An 8499-nucleotide genomic window follows, 5' to 3' on the forward strand; every position below is an offset into this window, starting at 1 on the left:
CTAATTTGAACTGGCTTTAACAAAGGGGATCTGTGCTTGCAGTGAAATTATTTAAAATAAACCTCCAGTACCTGATTGAGAAGAGGACTCTGACAAAGGAAGTCTTTTTGAGGAAACCAGAATTACCTATCAAAATTAAATACAGTTAAAGGATCAAGTGGAAAGGCACCCTTTTGGTTCCTGGCTGAACAGGACTGTAGAAATTGATTTCCCAGTAGGAGTCAGCCTCCACATTCTTTTTTTCTAACAACTTAGTTGATGCTGATTGAGCAAATTCTTGGAAAAGTCAACACTGCTCTGTTATGACCATTTTGAATGTCTTCAATGTAGTCAGCCCAAATAGCCAAGCTGCTTTCTCTCAGTTGGCGAGAGAGGAGTCTGTTTTATCTGTGACTGCAGGGTCAGGTCAGTCCTTCCTTTTAGTATATATGTGTTCTAGATAGGTAGATTGTAAGGGTGCCCTGTGTTTATAAAATCTTAAGATAAATCAAAACAAACCCCAGGATCCATCCCACAGATTGTCTAAAATCTCCAATCGAGTAAGCAGGAGAATAACAAGTCGGGGACAAGAGCAGGCCAAATACATCATGGTGAGGCAACGACGTAGGAAGTGTACGTGGAAGAAGATGAAAGAAGTTTGGGAGAAGATGAGTTACTATCTGTGCAGTACTTTGCAGATCAGAAGTGTGAAGAAGTGTGGGCACATGCGAGATGGGAGTCTCTTTTAAGCCTGGGCAGCCTCCATCCACAGTCGCAAAGCTGAGTCTGAGGAGAGCAGACTGAGGGAAGTGTTGGGGGTGAGGATGTGGAAGGCAAGTAGGAGGGTCAAGAAATGAGTGTAGTCTCAAATGAACAGAGAGCAGGGAGAAAAAGGCTTCAGTTGAGAACAAGAAGTGCTTGCCACCACACTCCCGCTTCATTGGCTTTCCTTCTGTATTTGTTATGAAAATGGTATCATAAAAAGGAAAATACTCATTAGGAATATTTTGACTTATGAAGTGGAAGTTGACATACCCGTAAAGAAGACAAGGCAAATTAGGTCAGGGCCTAGTTACACTTGAAAGTAAACAGCCATTCTGACTGGGGAGAGTAGTTCATAGGACTACAGTCCTAATACCACCCCCCCACCCCCGCCAGCTTTTTGGAAAACGCCTAGAAAAAAAAGTTTGAAAAATGAGCTCATAGAGAAGGGGGGTGGGGGAGCCCACTAGGTGACTAAAAGCTACGTCTGTAGTTGGACAAAGCTACTCTGCGAGAGAGAAATCCATCTTCCCTCAGTGGCAGAGTAAAGGCAACAATTAGAAATAAGGAGTTGTAATAAGCTATCTTTTTAAAATCAAGTGTTGAGGCTGTCCTTTGAGCATTTCCTCATCCCATTCCAGCCAAAGTGGGTCAGATACCTTAATTAGTTCTAAGCGTCTCTTGACTAACGCAGCTAAGATTTGAAGCTGTCCATTTGTGAAGTAGGAAAATAGCCGGTTTGAATAATGCCATCATTAATCCCTGTAGCCTTAGGGTCTGGATATGGACTCTTTGACAAGCATGATGAGTTGTAGAGACCTTTTTAATGGGTGTCCCCCTTTTGCTACTAGTGTTTCTGTAGAGACCCTTGATCCATTAAGTACAGTTCTTACCTCCGGTGCCCCTCCTTTCTCTCTCCTGGTTTCAGCTGGTAATGCTCTGCCTGACTGGGCAGTGAGCTAGCGAAAGCAGATTTGAGCACCTTCTACAAGCAGAGCTTAACTTGTGCTGCTCTGCGTGCTGATGTACATCTCATGGATTTAGATTAAACCAGATGTATGTAGAGCTAAGCCTCTGATCTATAAAAGTGGAACGCTGTGTTAAGAGCACAAGGCTCTGCTAGCAACATTAGCTGCAGATTGGTTGATGTTTTCCTTCATCCTCTTCCATAGACAAAACCAAGGTAATGCTGCATTTACTGCAACAACTCTGTTTAACAGACCACTTTGTCCCTGCTCTGCAATCAACTCTAATGTCCTTTCAGAATCAGTAGAAGCACAGCCAATACATTGAACTAAAAGAAGCCAGTGTTAAATTGTCTTGTTTAAGGTGATCGGAAAGCTGATGGGAATAACCTTAAGTCAAAAGTGCTGTGAAACTGAAATGGGTCCAAAAAAACTTGTGCTGTACATAGTGTCACCCTTAGTGGATTTCAAACCTTTTCATTTCCTGGCGATCAGTTCCAACTGTCTAGCGCAATGCAAATAAGCTGTCTTCAGATAGTAGCAACTTGGATCTTTTCTTATATCCACAAGTGTTTTTTAAAGAAGTTGCTTCTAAGTTAGGTCAAGTTATCTAAAAACCATAAGCAGGATCTTTCTTCCCTCATTTATATTAATGCTGGGCAAAAGGGCAGAAGCTGATTTGGAAACCTGTAAGTGGAAGGGTGTTTTGCAGTAAGGTGGTGGTTGTTGTTTTGTTGGGTTTTGTTTTTCTCTTTTGTGGAGTCTTCGGTATTTTATTTTCTCCCCCAGTACTCCTAGGCTGCAGAACCAGCCTCCAAGGCACTATGGAATGACTTCTGCAATTAGCTTGGCTCCTCCTACGGATAGAGATTCCATTCATACTCAGAAGCTGCTTGAAGCGATGAAAGCATTGGGGGTATTTGAAGAGGAGGAAGAACTGAATCACAGGTATAACAAGACTGTAAAATTTGTTAATGTCCTGGGGTTTTTTTAGGGCAAACTTAACATGAGTTTTCTTTACAGGCTGGTCGTTCTTGGCAGACTGAATAACTTGGTCAAAGAATGGATTTCAGAACTTGGTGAGAGCCAGGTAAGGTTTTTTGATAGGTTCTTATCAAAACAGCTGAAGCCTTTTTGTTTCTTTCAAAGGCGATACTACTAGGATTTATGCTAAAGTTCAACGTTTAACTTCCTTCTTAAGTATCAAGGAGATCTGTAGTAAAAGCCATTGAAATAATGTATAAAAGATCCTTTAGACGAAGACCTTCAAGTCCTTGGGGCACTGAATAAGTTTGCGAAGTGGCTCTGTCAGTTGACTTGTAGCGGTTAACAAAGCTGAAACAAGACATTGTGGGGGGAGACAGATGGTAACAGGGCAGTAAACTTGCCCCAGACAGCCTACAGCACTCAATCTAGTTTGAAATTATTACTCTAGACTTGCCTTTGGTATGGCTCTTAGATGGTGTTCATTTATGTGGGTCTGCTGCAGGGAAGACTGATAATAGGTCTTTGTTTAAACTGATGAAGCGACTGCTACAGTACTCACCTTTTTTGTTGTTGTTGTTGTTTGTGAGTTGCCAGCACTCCCTTCAGAAAAACAGAATCAGTCTATTAGACTAACAGCTCAGTATGGGAGGGAGAAGACATTGTTTATGGAGGCTGCTGTAGTCTTTCTAAGTAACTTCTATGCTAGTTAAACTTGCACGTAGGTCAACGTGTATCTTCTGTTCTCCAGAAAACTCTTTCTCTTCTACCCACAGAATCTTCCCCCTTCAGTAGTAGCAAATGTTGGTGGCAAAATATTTACGTTTGGTTCTTACAGGCTTGGAGTACACACTAAAGGTAAACTTTTGGTGTCTGGTCATAGTTGTAATGTTTGAAAGTGTCTTCCAACAGTAACAGAACAAATGGCATCTCTTTGCAGGTGCTGACATAGACGTGGCTTGTGTTGCTCCTAGACATGTAGAAAGATCGGATTTCTTTCAGTCGTTCTTTGAAAAACTGAAACGTCAGGAGGAAATAAAAAACCTAAGAGTAAGCAAGCTCTCTCCTTGATAGATTGTGCAACTCCGACAATAAGAATATTCCTGTTAAAGACTCCTATTGGTAGTGATTGTCTTACAAACCAAAATTAAAAAGGGCCTTGTTTCTGAGCCCCTTCTAAAATGCTGTCTACGCAGCATGAAAGCGTGGAAGTCAAGCTTTTGGTTCCCTTCCCCAGTGACTGTATGTCCGATCTGAATCTCTGTGTCACTTCTCCCCTACCCATGGTTTGGGAATGAGTGGGCTATAGTATCAAAAAGCAAGGTTGTGCCTAGGAGCCTTGCGTTCATCCTAGCTGTAGTAAGGGGCTTGGCAAGAAAGTAACTGCATGCAGGTAGAGGAAGGGGCAGCCTGAGAGCTAAGGGAGTTGAATGTGATGTGGAAAGGTTTCTGTCAGTACCTTTGCCATGGTGTTCCTTGGGTGTACTTTAGGACCTCTAATTCATTCTTCTCTGGTCCTGTTCTTCTCTGGCTACTCAGCCCGAGACTTTGTAGAAGAGATGCACAGTCAGCTTTGCATAAAGTCAATAGGAGCTGTGCTGTGAATGTACAAAACTGCCTTGTAAAATGACCCTCCGGTGCATATGCTGTGTACTTTGCATATAGAACCGAACTCCTGAGAAGTGTTTCTCTCAGGCTGGTCTTCCTTGTGCAGACATTTTGAAAGACTTCACGTGCATAGCTAATGAGCCTTTGTTTAGGTGACCGAAGACAGGGTCAGTGGGCTGTGGCACAGTTCTGACGAGTGGGCTACAAAATTGAAAACTGTCCCATAAGGTAGCTGATAGCATCTCAGGCATGGTAGAAAATAAAAATACAGGAGGCTAGTGCGCGCTGCAAACGCGGACAGAATGTTCTCGATTTCTCTGGATGTTAACCAGGAGTAAGATAGCTACAGAAATGTCTTGCTTTTCTTCCTCACCACCAAGGTAAGTACCTTACAACCTCTGATACTGATGGCTCATTGTGCACTGTTTGTTCATTACAATACGTGATCAGCCTCCGGATCTCTTGGCTAAATAACTTGTTAAAGCTAGTATTATACCGTCTTAGTGCTATACCGCTTGCAGCTTATGAACAATTCTTCTGGTTTGGAAGCAACTCAGTCTTTATACTGAGTAGTTAGCAGTGTAAATTCTGCATTTGATCGTAGTTCAGGAGAAACATTAAAGTAGCAAACCATGTTTTCTTACACAGTTATCCTCTCCTTTCCAGGCAGTTGAAGATGCATATGTACCAGTTGTCAAGTTTGAGTTTGATGGCGTTGAGGTAAGCATTTTTTGGGTTTTTTTTAAGTGAGTAAATTTTTTCTTGCTTTGGAATAGGATAACTTTTCCAGGGAGCTGTGACTGTGCTATTTTGGACCGCAAAGTATCCCAGGAGAAGACATTGCAGTAGAATGGGAGCTTATAGGAAAATAAGCCCCTAGGGAGCCTAGCAGGCATGGGAGCATCAGGGACATCTTTTTCTAGGCCTGTGCTGTAGACCAGGGTAGCCTGCTTGAATAGCATTTATCCCTAGGATCATGCAGAGTGGGAGCAGAGGCGGTGTCCTTGCTCAGTCTTCTTAGCTCTGCCAAGCTAGGTATCTACAGAGGGATGTGTACAGTGTAGTTCACTGTACGAATCGTGTGAGCAGACTAAATGTTTTGCTGCACATCCAAAATGAAGTGGTCATGGGACAAACAATCTGGAAAATGGAAAGTGAAAGTACTCATTTGACTCCCGCCTGGGTCTGTCAGCTGCAGGAATCCAGCTATCTTGAATACATCCTATACAATGAATCAAGACCTGCCTGCTGTAGTCCCTAAGCAAGTTACTGCTTGGTATCACTATCACAAAGAGATTTATTCAGTGACCTTTTTGTGGCCTTCATCTGGTACAGACTTTCACAGGATAATCTTCTTGCCTCAGACTGTACTAAAAAGCAGATACTTCAGGATCAAAAGGGCTTACTGCATAAAGGAAATGCTCTCTCCTTTGCTGAAGTATAGTTGAGGTGACTGAACTTAAGTCTTAATTCTGTGAATAATTTTAAGTTCCCTTTTAATTGAAACTCTAAGTCTAGAGTAATCTTTTCCAACTTAAAATGCCCTCTTCCTTTCCCTAGCTTAAAAAGAAAGGGGTGATGCAGTGAAGGCTTTGTAAATAAAATTGGGAACTTCTAGAAATTGTATTGAATCTTCTGGCAAATGAATCTCTTGGGAGATGTATCTATAGTCACATAATTCTAAATACAGATGTTAACCACTCTTTTTAGACTTGAGTAACTGTCCCCCACCAGTGTGCTCTTTGCAAACTGCGGGGCATTCTAACGGTTGGCACTTTTTCCCTCTTAAGATTGATCTCGTGTTTGCAAGACTGTCTGTGCCAATTGTTGCTGATAATCTTGATCTCAGAGACAACTCGTGTCTCAGAAGCCTGGATATAAGATGTATACGGAGCTTAAATGGTAAGCATATTTGCACATCTTTAACAAGAAAATGTTACTAAAGTTGGTATGGAATGCACGTTACACACCCCAAGTTTCTGTACAGGATGCAGAAACTGATCCCCTGTATACTTGAGATCTGAGGAGGTGGCGAGTGGGCTTAAATTCAGCTGTTTCAAGTTGTGTGTTTAGATAGACCTGTGTTTCATGTTTCTTCGATTGGGGGGGGTGTGGTGTTCCAGTTTGCTACAGAAACTGCTTCAGGTGAATAGGTAGAGCACTTGATAGAGAAGATTGTGTGGTAGTTCATTAAAAAAAAAAAGGATATTTAAAATACCTGAAGCCGAAGTTGCTCACTGTTTAACACTGACTGGTTTAATTGTTCCTGGCTGTCGAAAGAAACCTAGCTTTCGGAATCCTGTCGAAGGGCCTTATTGACAATTGTTGGCTGTAGTCTAAAGTATGAAAAAGCTGTTGAGGGTACCAGTTACCTGAGGTGATACGGAATGTGTAACCTCTAATTTGTTATGTTATGTGCCTGTAAGGTTATGTGTAACCTCTGATTTTTAAGGTAATACAAAGCAAGTAATGCAAACTTGTTTTCATAGACTTGCAGGAGAAACTGTAAGCTATTGATCCAGTACAGCACAGAACTGACTCGTACCTGTTACCAGGAAGTGCTGTACTTCAACTGTTTTTTCTTACAGGCTGCAGAGTTACTGACGAAATCCTGCACCTAGTGCCAAATAAAGAGAACTTCCGGCTCACGCTCCGTGCAATTAAACTATGGGCAAAACGTGAGTAATGTGATTGTTTGTGATCTTTAAACTTTCCAGAGGCACCTCGTGCTGAAAAAACAATGGCACTAGAAGTCCTTCATCTTTGGATAGCTGTTTAAATATCAGGTTTTAGTTCAAAACCTGTGTTTTAGTTTAGATTCAAGGACTGTCTGTGGGGTAGATTCTGTGTTTTTTTTTAATGGGGGTGGAGCGGGGAGATGAGGGGAGTGCCTACAAGACAAGGTGCTGCATTGCTTACCAGGAACCTGACTAGAAAGGATAAAAAATGCCCAGTGAAGTATAAAAGCTTGATAGATAAGGAATAAGAAAATAGCGTTTGCGCATGTGACTAGAGCAAGTGCTAGAAGAATGGCAGAACCTTCTTCTCAAGGGAAGTTGGAGCGAAGCAGTAGCTGTAGCAGTGCAGGCAAATTTCAGAGTAGCGGTATTTTGGGAAGTGGTGTGGTAACGATTCTTTTTCGCATCGCTGTAAGGACCAACAGTTTTGGCCTCGTTGCACTGCAAAAATAACTGACTTGGAGGCTGAAGGGTGATAGGTATTCTATAGATTGTGAAGGTGGTGCTGTAAATTTGAAGGACTATACTTGGGCTTGGGAAGACTACAGGGCAACGACAATGTCTGCATTGTAGGACGTGGCATTTACTCCAACGTGCTGGGATTTCTTGGTGGGGTTTCCTGTGCTGTGCTAGTAGCGAGAACGTGTCAACTCTATCCAAACGCTTTGGCTTCTACTCTGGTGAACAAGTTCTTCTTGGTTTTTTTCAGAATGGTAAGAGCTATTGATGACTATTTTGATTTGCGTAAAGCAGTAACACTTTCTGAGGTGGTTCTTTATATAAGATTTAGACCAACACCATTCAGTCCTACCCTGAATTACATGGCAGAGTCAGTGCCTGGCTTTTCTTGTTTAGGGAGTGGCCAAGACCTGTATTGCTGAAACAACAGGAAGAGAGCAATCTTAACTTAGCAGTATGGGACCCCAGGGTATGTAGACATGGAATTTGGAAGCCTTGAACCTTTCTTCTAAGCTAAGCTGCTGGTGCTGAGCACAATTGTTTTAACATCACAGGTGAACCCATCAGACCGATACCACGTAATGCCTATCATCACCCCAGCCTATCCGCAGCAGAACTCTACATACAACGTATCTACATCAACGCGAGCGGTAATGGTGGAGGAGTTCAGACATGGTAAAGTTCTTTCCATGCTTATTAACTGCTTAAAAGGTGTCATTCTTGCAATATGAAACCACATTACCTGACTTGGTTATATTCCGTGCGGTGTTGTGCCCTTTTAGGCAGAAGAGTTCTCTGGGAAGTCTACCTGTTGCAGGCAACAAGGGAGCAGTTTTACAATGAACTGTTGTAGTAGGCGTGTATTGTGTCAAGGGAATTCCTGCTTTTTGATCTGTCAATTACTGTTCAAAACCTTTCTCTTGTACAGTTTCTATCACGCTCTGCTAGTCTTAAAAACAAAATGGTAGTAAGGTTTTCAACCTTAATTGTAGGTCTTGCAGTTA

At 42.1% G+C, this 8499-nt stretch overlaps 1 long non-coding RNA gene across 1 annotated transcript; it reads left to right on the forward strand.

Moving 5' to 3' along the window:
* The first annotated feature begins 7636 nt into the window (after positions 1 to 7636).
* Positions 7637 to 8141, forward strand: LOC126037346 (uncharacterized). Its single transcript, XR_007505635.1, has 3 exons — positions 7637 to 7749; positions 7892 to 7964; positions 8050 to 8141. It is a non-coding gene; the product is annotated as an uncharacterized LOC126037346 (long non-coding RNA).
* The last annotated feature ends 358 nt before the right edge of the window (positions 8142 to 8499 follow it).

Source organism: Accipiter gentilis, unplaced genomic scaffold, assembly GCF_929443795.1.
Source record: "Accipiter gentilis unplaced genomic scaffold, bAccGen1.1, whole genome shotgun sequence".
In the NCBI taxonomy this organism is placed as follows: Eukaryota; Metazoa; Chordata; class Aves; order Accipitriformes; family Accipitridae; genus Astur; species Astur gentilis.